This window comes from Callorhinus ursinus, unplaced genomic scaffold (genome assembly GCF_003265705.2).
Source record: "Callorhinus ursinus isolate GAN/ISIS: 27379988/994484 unplaced genomic scaffold, GSC_fseal_2.0 scaffold46, whole genome shotgun sequence".
Classification (NCBI taxonomy): domain Eukaryota; kingdom Metazoa; phylum Chordata; class Mammalia; order Carnivora; family Otariidae; genus Callorhinus; species Callorhinus ursinus.
Window position 1 is genome coordinate 10264039 of NW_027397108.1, and position 11581 is coordinate 10275619.

Consider the following 11581-nt stretch of genomic DNA (forward strand, 5'->3'; position numbering starts at 1 on the left):
TCTGCCTGCAGTAAGATGTCCTGGCTGGTGCACTTGTCTCAGCACAAATATGGATGGTGCCCCTTTCACGCACAAAGTGTCCGCACTGGGACAGAGAACCTGGTGGTCAGCCTGACCGAACAACTGGTAATGTTCTCAGATGCCAGACAACAAAAACACCCTACTCTGCACTAAACTGTAGTTTACTCCTCCAGACGCTTTTGCCTTGAAATGGACACTTGAGGGTTTGTACGGAATGATTTTAATTTCTGTGTGTGTTGGGGGAGGTTTAAGCTTATAAACGTCAAAGGGTCAGGGACGTCATGACTTATCATAGAATCCTGGAATCTTAGATCTGGAAAGCCCCCTGCCCCCCAGAACAGGGGCTGTGAACCTTGGGTCCACGTGTGGGCTCCCAAGGACCCTGGGGGTCCCACGCTCAGACCGCTCTGCAGACGAAGCCAGTTCTCTGGTGGCTCGTGAGTTTGACCGCCTTGCTTGCAAGCATCAAAAACCAGCTCCAAAGTCCATGTGCGTTTCTTCCACGGGGTCATGTTAGACAGGTGCCCACCCTGGGGTGGCTTCATGCACTCATTCATTCGCTCATTCATTCATTGACTTCTGGCTCAGTCTCCTCATCTGTAAGGTAGGGGATAGCAGCACTTGCTCTGTTGTGATGTCGTCAGGGTTCCACACGCTGATGCCCGCGGAGCACTTAGGACACAGGCATTTCCATCACGGCGCGCTGAGCTCAGCGCTCCAAGCCCTGGCTGAGCCCTGTCTGAACGCGGCTTCCCGGCATCGGTGGGCCCGTCCGTGGCATCTCACAGGCCCCCGCGCTCTCAGTGCCATGTCCTTGGCTGTCCTCAGCTGCTCTGCCATCTTCTCTGCCTACTGGAGGTAGACTGCCCTGCTGGCCGTCCCCCTAGTTCTGGGGTCTCCCTGACCCCCTGCAGCCGCACAGCAGGGCTCTGCTTTATTGAGAGGATGTTGCGGGCCCCGGCGGTCCTGCATGTGCCACACAGCGGACCCAAACATCATTTCAATCACTATTACAGCACAAACTGAAATTTCCGCCACTGAAAGACATACAAAAGCCCTTTATATGCATGTGGTGGAAAATATTTGAAGCAGGTCCAAGGTGAAAAAGTGAGTCTCTGTCTTTCTCAGAGTGAACTGCTGATAGCAGTTTCTTGTGGCTCTTTCTGGAAATACCCATGACAAAAAAATCCTACATATATCTCACTATTTTTAATACAGGAGCTAATCATATCCTATATAAAGGGTATATATCTATAAATGTATAGTGTCACTTGATAATTATCATGAATAAGTTTTTGCACCGGTGTTTTTTAAATTTTTTTATTTCTTTAAAGATTTTATTTATTTATTTGACAGAGAGACACAGTGAGAGAGGGAACACAAGCAGGGGGAGTGGGAGAAGGAGAAGCAGGCTTCCCGCTGAGCAGGGAGCCTGATGTGGGGCTTGATACCAGGACCCTCGGATCACGACCGGAGCCGAAGGCAGATGCTTAATGACTGAGCCACCCAGGCGCCCCAGTGCTTTTTTTTTTTTTTAAGATTTTATTTATTTATTAGAGAGAGAGAGAAAGCACAAGCAGGGGGAGCGGCACGCAGAGGGAGAGGGAGAAGCAGGCTCCCCGCTGAGCAAGGAGCCCGCCTAGGGGGCTCGATCCCAGGACCCCAGGATCATGACCTGAGCCAAAGGCAGATGCTTAACCAGCTGAGCCACCCAAGTGCCTCTACATCAGCGTTTTTTTGCTCTGTTTTTGAACTATAGAATATTTCATTATAAGATATACCATAATTTATCAAATCACTCCCCTTACAGATAGTCTATTTTTTTTTTTTTTTTGTCTCATAAATAGCACTGCACTGAGCATCACTGAATGGAATTCCCAGGTCTGACATCTATGGGTCAATGGATAAATGTATTGGAATGGATGATATATGTGCTAACTTACTCTCTTGACAGAGTGTACCATGTTCCATTCTTGCCCACTCTCCTTGTATTTCGAGCCAAAGAGCCTCATATTTATTGAGCCCAACACCTTCTAATTCCTAGGTATCACCTTTGCACATGAAACACCAGTCAGGGAGCTCCCTATGATCTGTAATTATCTGCCTGAACTGAAAATTTCTCACGTGGAGTCATGATGGTTAATTTTGTGTCAGTTTGGCTGAGCCACAGTGACAAGGTGTTTGGTTGAACATTATTCTGGATGTTTCAATGTAGGTGTTTTTTGGATGTGATTAACGCTTAAATCAGTGTACTGTCAATAAAGTAGATTATCCTCCCTGTGTGGGTGGGCCTCACCAAATCAGCTGAAGGCCAGAATAGAACAAAGACTGACTTCCCCTGAGCAGGAGGGAGTTCTGACAGCACTCTGCCTTTGGGCTCTGCAGGTCTCCCCAAGTTTCCAGCCTGCTGACGCCCCTTACCCTGCCCCATTGGATTTTGGACTTGCTAAGCCTCCCAGCCCATGAGCCAATTCCAGACTTCATTCCTTTCCTTCAAGGTGGAGGAAGATAGGGATTTCTATCTTTATTTCCTCTCACCGGTTATAGTGTCTATTTTGCACGTTTCATAGAGCACACAGTGTCATACCTAATACAAAGGTACGATTTATTTGTAAACACACTTGAGTTCAAGGGCATGCCAAAAGCTTTTTACTGAACTGAGTGTGTGATCAAAGTGCAGAGCTCGCTGTTCTGTGAGACCGCTCGGGTTTCTTGGCATCACTCTTGCCAAATAGGGCTTTATTCTTACATGACAGAAATTCAAATCCATTCTTAAATGCACCCGCTTGCTCTCCAAAGTACTTTAAGATCCCCAAACGGTACAGACACTGTCCATAAAGAAATTCTATTGCAGTTGAAAAAAAGAGGAAATAGGAGAAACCCTGATTGGACAGAAATCTTGAAAATACGTGCAAGTTTCTATGTGCCTTTTGTTCACAGCAATTTCTTTTGTTCTCCATGGATTTTTTATAGTAGAATTTTGGGCACACGCTTTTATTGATTTTATGGATTTATAAACTGGTTTCCCTGATCTGAAGAGCTCAAGGGGATGCTTTGTAGTGGAAACCTCTTTTTCATAAGGATGTTAAGACCCAGCAGTGCTTTTGTGATATTCATCACCTGCCCAGCATAATTACACTATATTCTGAGTCAGATGAAAACCAATGAATCATGGCTGCCTGGGAGCCCAAGAGTAACATTTTCTCCTCCTTTGCTGAAACATACTCAGCCTCTCCTTCCAGAAAGCATGAATCAAGAGCTTCCAGGAACAAAGAAGCACCACTGGACCGACATCCATGTTGACATCACTGCTCACATGTGTTCAGGTGTCTCTTTTGGGTCTCGTGCTGTGTATGCCTGCGTGACACCTGGCTGCTTTCCTCTGATAACACCTCCTGACAATCACCTGAGTTTTCCCTGGGACACTAGCCCTCCCCGGATGGCCATCCAAGATCAAGCTGACCCCTGTCCCTGATGCATCTCAGGTTTGACCAATCAGAGAGAAAGTAATTTACAAGTAAGCCTAGCTGACCGATGAGTGTTAGCCCTGGGAGTTTTGCTGCAATCCTAGGGAAAGAGGCACTACTGGTGATGATCGTTAAACTGGTACGATATGCACTGTGTGCAGTTGCTGGGAACACTTCTTCAGATCTCGCCCAAGAATGGAGAGAAAACTGAACCCAGGGATGGAAAGGTTGGACAAGGAGAGAGAGAGAGAGAGAGAGAGAGAGAGAGAGAGAGAGAGAATATGACATTGTTTCGGCCAAGCGATTCCTGTTCCTCTATCCTGAAGTTCTCTTCCAAACCTTTCAGTTATGTGAATCAATGAGTTCCTTTTATTTTATTCAGCTAGTGTACACTTTCTCTGTATTCCAAAGGGCCCTAACTTAGTAGGCACTTTGGTCTCCATCTTACAGATGAAGGAACTGAAGTTCAGGGCAGTGATGCATATTGTCTAAGTCCTCCCTTGCTGGAAAGTGGCAGAGGCAGAGCTCATGTATGTGGCTGTGAGCTCATTATCTCATTGAGCCTTGCCTCCTGGCTCTTCGCTTCCATAGGTCTACCCATAAGGTGCATAATCAGTGCATGCCGCACTGAAATGGCCATTCACCTATTCCAAATGCTTACCTGATGCAAGGAGATTTTTGGTTTGGAATAAAAAGTGTGCATGGAAGCCTACGCCCCAATTATCTACTGCTGCCTGGCACATCACTCCAAGGGGTGGTGGCTGAAGACAACATTGACTGAGCTTACACATCTGCAATCTGGGCGGGGCTCAGTGGGAAGAGCTCCTCTCTGCCCCTGGAGGCATCTGCTGAGACAGCACAGCTGGGGCTGGAGGACCCACTTCCCAGGCGGTACACCCACAAGGCTGGCAAGGTGGAGCTGGGGTCCTTCTCTATGTGGGCCTCTCTGAGTCAGGAAGTCAGCATTTGCTCACCCAGAACGATGAGGAGTGTCATTTAGGAAGTCAGGCAGGTTCTTCAATAAAGTCAAATGTGGAGTGAATATGAGACCCAGCAATTCTGTCCCTAGGTACACACCCAAGAGAAATGAAAACATATGTCCACAGAAACACTTGTATGCAAATGTTCACAGCAGCATTATTCACAATAAGCAAAAAGTAGAAATTACCCAAATGTTCACCAATGGAAGAATGGATTAAAAAAAAAAACAGTACCACAAAATGCAGTTATTCAGTCATTAAAAGGAACGTGGTGACAGTGATCAAGGCCGTGTGGTACTGGCCAAAGAGTACCCAAATCCCTCCGTGGGACAGAACAGAGCTCAGAAACAGACCCCCATAAACATAGTCAACTCGTCAATGACAGAAGAGCAAAGGAGTACGATGAACAAAACCAGTCTTTTCAACAAACAGTGCTGGACAACTGGACATCCCCACGCCAAAAAAGAAATCTTGAACAGACCTCACGCCCTTCACAAAAATTATCTTAAAATGGATCACAGACCTACACGTAAAATGCAAAACTAAGAACTCCTTGAAGATGACACGGAAAATCTAGGCGACCTTGGGTGTGGTGACGACTTTTCAGACACGGCGCCGAAGGCGCAGTCCAGGAAAGAGATCACGGGTCAGGAGACTTCACTGAAGTGAGAAACGTCTGCTCGGTGAAAGACACTGTCAAGAGGATGAGAAGACAAGCCATGGACTGGGACCGAATATATGCCAAAGACACAAAGAAGGTACACCAGCGAAAGGGAACTCTGGGTGAACTCTGGACTCCAGGTAACCACGATGTGTCACGGTAGGTTCACGAGTTGTCATAAATATCCCAGTGATATTTGGGGGATGCGTGTGTGTGGAGGGGCAGGGAGTGTATACACCATGTCTCTACTTTGTTTATCAACTTTGGTGTGAACGGAAAACTGCTCTCAAAACTACAGTTTATTATTATTATTATTATTATTATTATTATTATTATTAATAAAGATGTGCGGCCCCGACCCGTGCTACACCAGGGATCGATGAGCCCTGAGAGCATTACACTGAGTGATGGGGGCCGCGCTCAAGGGGCCGCATGTTGTAGAAGGCCATTTGTATGAAATGTCCGGAACAGGCAAATCTGTAGACATGGGAAGTAGACGAGGGGTTGCCGGGGCTGGGGCCTGAGGGAGTGACTGATAATGGGGATGCGGCTGCCTTTGGGGAGGATGAGAAGGTTCTAGAATGAGTTAGTGGTGGTGGTTGCAGAACATTGGGAACGTACTTAAAGCCACTGAATTGTACATTTAAATGGTTAAAACGGTAAAGTTTACGTGATGTGTATTTAAATATAAAAAGGAGGCGGGGCAGCAGTCAAGCAGGTTTGGCTAAGTGTAGACAGACCGGTGGGTTATTTCGTGACTTGGCAGAGGCACCACACTGGCACCTACGGAGTAGGCAATAGTGGCAACCGCTAATGCTTTATTCACAGTGGTAGAGGCGCCCAAGTCCTTGGCATAGATACAAAGTTTTAAAAAAAAACCCTCGGGGTAAGCATCCCCTTTGTGCCAAATGCTGTGGTGAGCACTTTCCATGGTCAGTTTCAAAATTTAGACACAACCTGCAAAGTAGGTCCTATTGTCCCACTTTACAGATGAGGACACTGAGGCCAGGAAGGTCGTGTTACTGGTCTGGAGCCGCAGAGAGGAACACGAGCTGGGAGCGGAATGCACGTCAGGCTGAGTTCAAAGGCATGTGATCTCACAGGTGACTTTTGTGAGGTCTTTTACCCGCCCCATTTTCCAGGGGTGGTGAGAGTACCTGAGGTCTTAGAAACTTTCAAATACACAATGCGGCACCAGTGGCTGTGGTCCTCATGCTGTACATTAGATCCCCAAATGCATTCAACTTAAAACTGGAAGTCTGCATGCTGTGACCAAAAGATCCCAAGTCCCCCACCCGCCGGGCCCAGCTAACCACAGTTCTACTCTCTGCTTCTACAAGTCTGACTTTTTTAGATTCTACATATAAGTGAGACCATGCAGTATCTCTCTGGGTCTGCCTGGCTTACTTCACTCAGCATGGTGCCCTCCAGGTTTGTCCCGTTGTCCAAAATGGCAGGATGTCCTTCTTTCTCGTGGCTGAACAATATTCCATTTTTTAATCTATGCCACAACGTCATCCGCCGATGGACACTTAGCTCATTTCCATGTCTTCCTATTGAGAAGAATGCTGCAGCGTTCAGACATCTGTTTTCATTTCCTTTGGATATTTACCCAGAAGTGGCTGCTAGGTCAGATAGTGGTTCTATCTTAATTTTTTGAGGACCCTTCCATACTATTTTCCGTAATGACTGCACCAGTTTGCATTCCCACCAGCAATGCATGAGGCTTCCTTTTCTTCCATCCTCACTGACACTGGTTATCAATTGTGCTTTTGATAACAGCCATTTAAAGAGGTGGGATGTGATACCTCATTGTGGGTTTGATTTGCACTTTCCTGATGCCCGGTGATGTATCACGTACCTGTATGTCCTCTTTGGAAAAATGTCTACTCAGGTCCTCTGCCCATTTTGAAACCTCTCTCTCTCTTTCTTTTTTTTGCTTGGAGTTGTATGAACTCCTTATATATTTTGAATATTAACTTCTTATCAGATGTATGGTTTGTAAATATTTTATCCCATTCTTTAGGATGCCCTTTCAGTGTGTCATACAGAACCTTTTTAGTTGGTTGTAGTCCCACATTTGTCTGGTCATTTTGTTTTGCCTGTGATTTTGGTGTTGTATCCAAAAAATCAACACCAAGATCCAAAGAAGGAGCTTTTTTCCTATGGTTTCTTCTAGGAGTTTTATGGTTTCAGGTCTTACATTTAAGTTTTTAATCCATTTCGAGTTGATTTTATGTATGGTGTAAAATGGGTGTCAAATTTCATTCTTTTGCATGCGAATGTTCATTTTCCCCAACACCATTTATTGAAGAGACTGTTCTTTCTGCATTGTGTTTTCTTGATGTCCTCATTCAAGATTAGTTGACCGAATGTGCATGGGTTTATTTCTGGGCTCTCTATTCTGTTCCATTGGTCTATCTGTCTGTTTTTATGCCAGTGACATACTGTTTTGATTATGATAGCTTTGTGATAGACAGTAGTTTGAAATCGGAAAGTGTGATGCCTCCCGTTTTGTTCTTTTCTCTCAGGATTGTTCTACCTACTTGGGGTCTTTTGAGGTTCCATACAAATTTTAGGATTGTTTCTTCTATTTTTGTGGAAAATATCATTGGAATTTTATTAAGGATTGCACGGAACCTGTAGATTGTTTTGGGCAGTATGGACATTTTAACAATATTAATTCTTCTGACACATAAACATGGGATATCTTTCCATTTTTTTTGTGTGCATCTTCTATAGTTTCTTTCATCAATGTCTTATAGTTTTCAGTGTACAGATCTTTCACCTCCTTGGTTAAACTTTTTTTTTTTAATATTTATTTGACAGAGAAAGATAGTGAGAGCAGGAACACAAGCAGGGGGAGTGGGAGAGGGAGAAGCAGGCTTCCTGAGGAGCAGGGAGCCAGGCAGAGGGCTCGATCCCAGGACCCTGGGACCATGACCTGAGCCAAAGGCAGATGCTTAATGACCGAGCCACCCAGGCACCCGGTTAAACTTATTAACTATTTTATTATTTTGATGCTATTGTAAATGGGATTGTTTTCTTCATTTCTTTGTCAGCATATAGATTTTCACATGTTGTTTGTACGTTCCGACAGTTTTTTTGGTGGAGTCTTCAGGGTTTTCTATGTGTAAGATCATGTTATTTGTAAACTGAGACATTTTACTTCTTCCTTTCTGATTTCTGATTTGGAGGACTTTTGCTTCATTTTCTTGCCTAATTTCCCTGGCTGGGGCTTCTGGGACTCTGTGGAATGGGCACCCTTGTCTTGTTTTGGTCTCAGAGTTAAAGCTTTCAACCTGTCACCATGGAGTGTGACGTCAGCTGGAGCTTGTCATACATGGCCTTTATTATGTTGAGAGTTTTTATCAAAAAGGATGTTGAGTTTTGTCAAATGAGTTTTCTGCCTCTATTGAGATGATCATATGGTTTTCATCTTATCAATGTAGTGTATCACATTATGGGTGGGTACGTTTCCCTCTGTGTTCCTGGGTGGGTGGGATTGTTCCTATACCAGTTACAAGGGGCTAGAGTTGGGTCTCAGGGCTGCTTCAGGAGGGCTACAGCCACAGATGGCTCTTAAATTATTGTTGCTGAGGGGGGATGTGATGGGAAACCTCCTATTCTACCACATTGCTGACAGACTTCCTGGTCCTCAAACCTCTTGATGGACCACAACGTGTGGCTGTGGTGGGATCCATGCCTGTGGGAGATGAGGCTACAGTGGAAGCTGACTGCTACTTCTTTCCATTTCCCCTGAATTATCCTGTGGGCTCTATTTCCCAGGACTCCAGTTCATCCCCAAACTTGATCTCTTGCCAGCAGGTGTTTAGTATGTCCTGGAGTAGGAGAGGAATTACAGAATGTCTCCCTTAGGTGGACAATTACAAAGAGACGCTGTTCAGGGTAGTTTCCAAAGTGATGGGTGGTGGCCAGTGGCTGGTAGTGCCTAGAGTTCCCCATCTCAGGGAATGGTACTTCCAACTGGTTTTCCATATTTGCAGGCCCAGGTGGCATCCCAGGTGCCCCTCTCCCTTACCTCTGCCCCCAGTATTGGGTTTATGGTCAAGTCCTGTTGATTTTATCCCGTGATATCTCTTGATACTATCCACTTCTCTGCACCTGTCTCCACTGTGACCACCCTAGTTCAGGCCTTCATCATCTCTTGCCAGGACCCCTGCCACAGCCTCCTCAAGTGCTCTCCCCAAAGCCACCTAGGAACCTTCCTCCCCACCCCCAATTCATTTTTCAACATTCTAGTAGAGTGACTTTTGAAAATGCAAATTTGATCATATCTACCCTTGTCCCAAACCTTATAAAGGCTTTCCATTATTTTAGGATCAAAACAAAACTCGTCCCTTGGCCAATAAGAACCTGCATGGCCCACATCCTAACTACCTTTCCCGCCATACCTCACAATATTTCTCTTCAAGGCTCTAGCACTGCTTTGGCTGTGTGACCCTGGATGTGTTGCTTGACCTTTCTGAACCTCATGTTCTTCACCAAGACCAGGGATTATAATATGTGCCTAGCTCAAGGCATGGCAACATGGTAATATGATTATTTCTTGAGTCAGACCTTCTGCTAAACCCTTTACAAAGTCTACTTCATTGAATCCTCCCAATATCCCCATGAGCTGTGAGTTTGAAATGCCAGTTTCCAGAGGAGACGGTCGAGGCTCACAAGGACTCACCAGTGTAGTTTGCCACAGAAGAGCTTGGATTCCAAGCCCAGGCCAGGGCAACTCAATGTCCCTGCTCTTGCAGACAACAGTACTGTTTTCTAAGCCTTTCTTGGGCAACGGGGAGTTTCGTGAATAATTGACTTCTCTCTATCCTAGGGACATCTTCAGGAACAGGACTTTTCCGCAGAATTCCAGGATTTGCTTGAAGTGGGCAACACACAGTTTTGAAGAAGGGGCTTCTGAGATCTTTGCAAATGCCCAGTGCACACACATGGAAGGGGTCCCCCATTTCTGGTGCCATTCAGGCCAGAGTGCACCTCCTTCTCTTCTCATAAAGCCCCCACTAACATGGCACTAGCCTCATTAACTCCAGAACCTGAACTGGATGATGATGATGATGATGATGATTTTGAGAGAGACAGACAGACAGAGAGAGAGAGAAAGAGAGAGAAGGGGCAGAGGGAGTGGGAGAGAAAGAATCCTAAGCAGGCTCCACACCCCTCACGGAGCCTGAGGTGGACTCAATTGCATGCCCCGAGATCATGATCTGAGCTGAACTCAAGAGTCAGATGCTTAACTGACTGAGCCACCCAGACTCCCCGGGACTGGATTCTTGTATGAATTGACTGGCAAGGAGGAGGGCTCTCTGCAATGAGGAAGCAACCCTTCATTGGTAGACAGTTGTCTTTGTCAATTTCCAGCTATTTAATTATTTTTAAAACCATGGTTCATCACCTAGACGTCGATACTGAGTAACACTTTCCTCTATTTGAACTTCCTGGGCAGCAAAATAAAAAATAAATCTGAATCATCAAAAACAAAAAAGAGAAATCCATGACTCTGGCATAAGCACAATTATAATTTTGACTGGCTTAATTTCTGATGATGACTTAGCAGTGGCTTGGAGCCCAGCAGTGTGCAAGGCCTCGCCAGAAAGGAGCCAGCAACCCACACCTGCAACGGAGCTGCAGACAAGGACTTTGCGATATTTTGAAATAATTTGAAAAATATCAGTCTACATTTACCTGCTTTGTACTCAGATATTCAGGTGTCCATGGTAAGAATTCTTAGTTAAGTGTTTAGATTGGCTACGGTTGAGGCAGAGGTGGGAATAGAATCTCTAAAACTGTTTTGCCCCTACTCGGCTCTCAGGATCTGTGTGGTTAGCTTCCGACACCCTTTTCCCCACTATGAGCAGACTCTAAACCAGAGTGTTTTGGGATTCCAAACCCTGCTTTTGTCTTTTTCTAGCAGTGTGACCTTGTTGAGCAATTTTCCCTCATCTCTACGCAGGACAATTCTCATTTCAGTGCGAATTATCTTTTCTTTAAGACACCTTTCCTGCAAAGCTAACCCAATGAACGACCTGCCTCGGTGGATCCCCCAAGTGTTAATTCTGAAAGAAACTCTATCAAGGTTGCCCAAGCTCAGACAGCTTGTTACTGCCCTGAATCAGGTTTTTATCACTGGCAAAAAGGGACGTGGGCAGGAAACTTACACAAACAGTAAAGCATTTTCTTTTCCAAATGAAAATAGCTCCCTAATCTTGTTTTTGGATGCTCGAAGGAATTCTTGCTCGTTGTAAACAACTCAGAAAAACAGAGGCTAGTATAAAGAAGAAAACTAAAAAGCAGGGGACTCCCATCATACGCGAAGAACAACAGCGATACCAGTAAACAAGAGTAACACTTCCGGGAATCGTCCACCGCCAGTGATTTTTTTTCCTACGAGTACCAACAAACGCGCACTTACGCCACATGCGTGT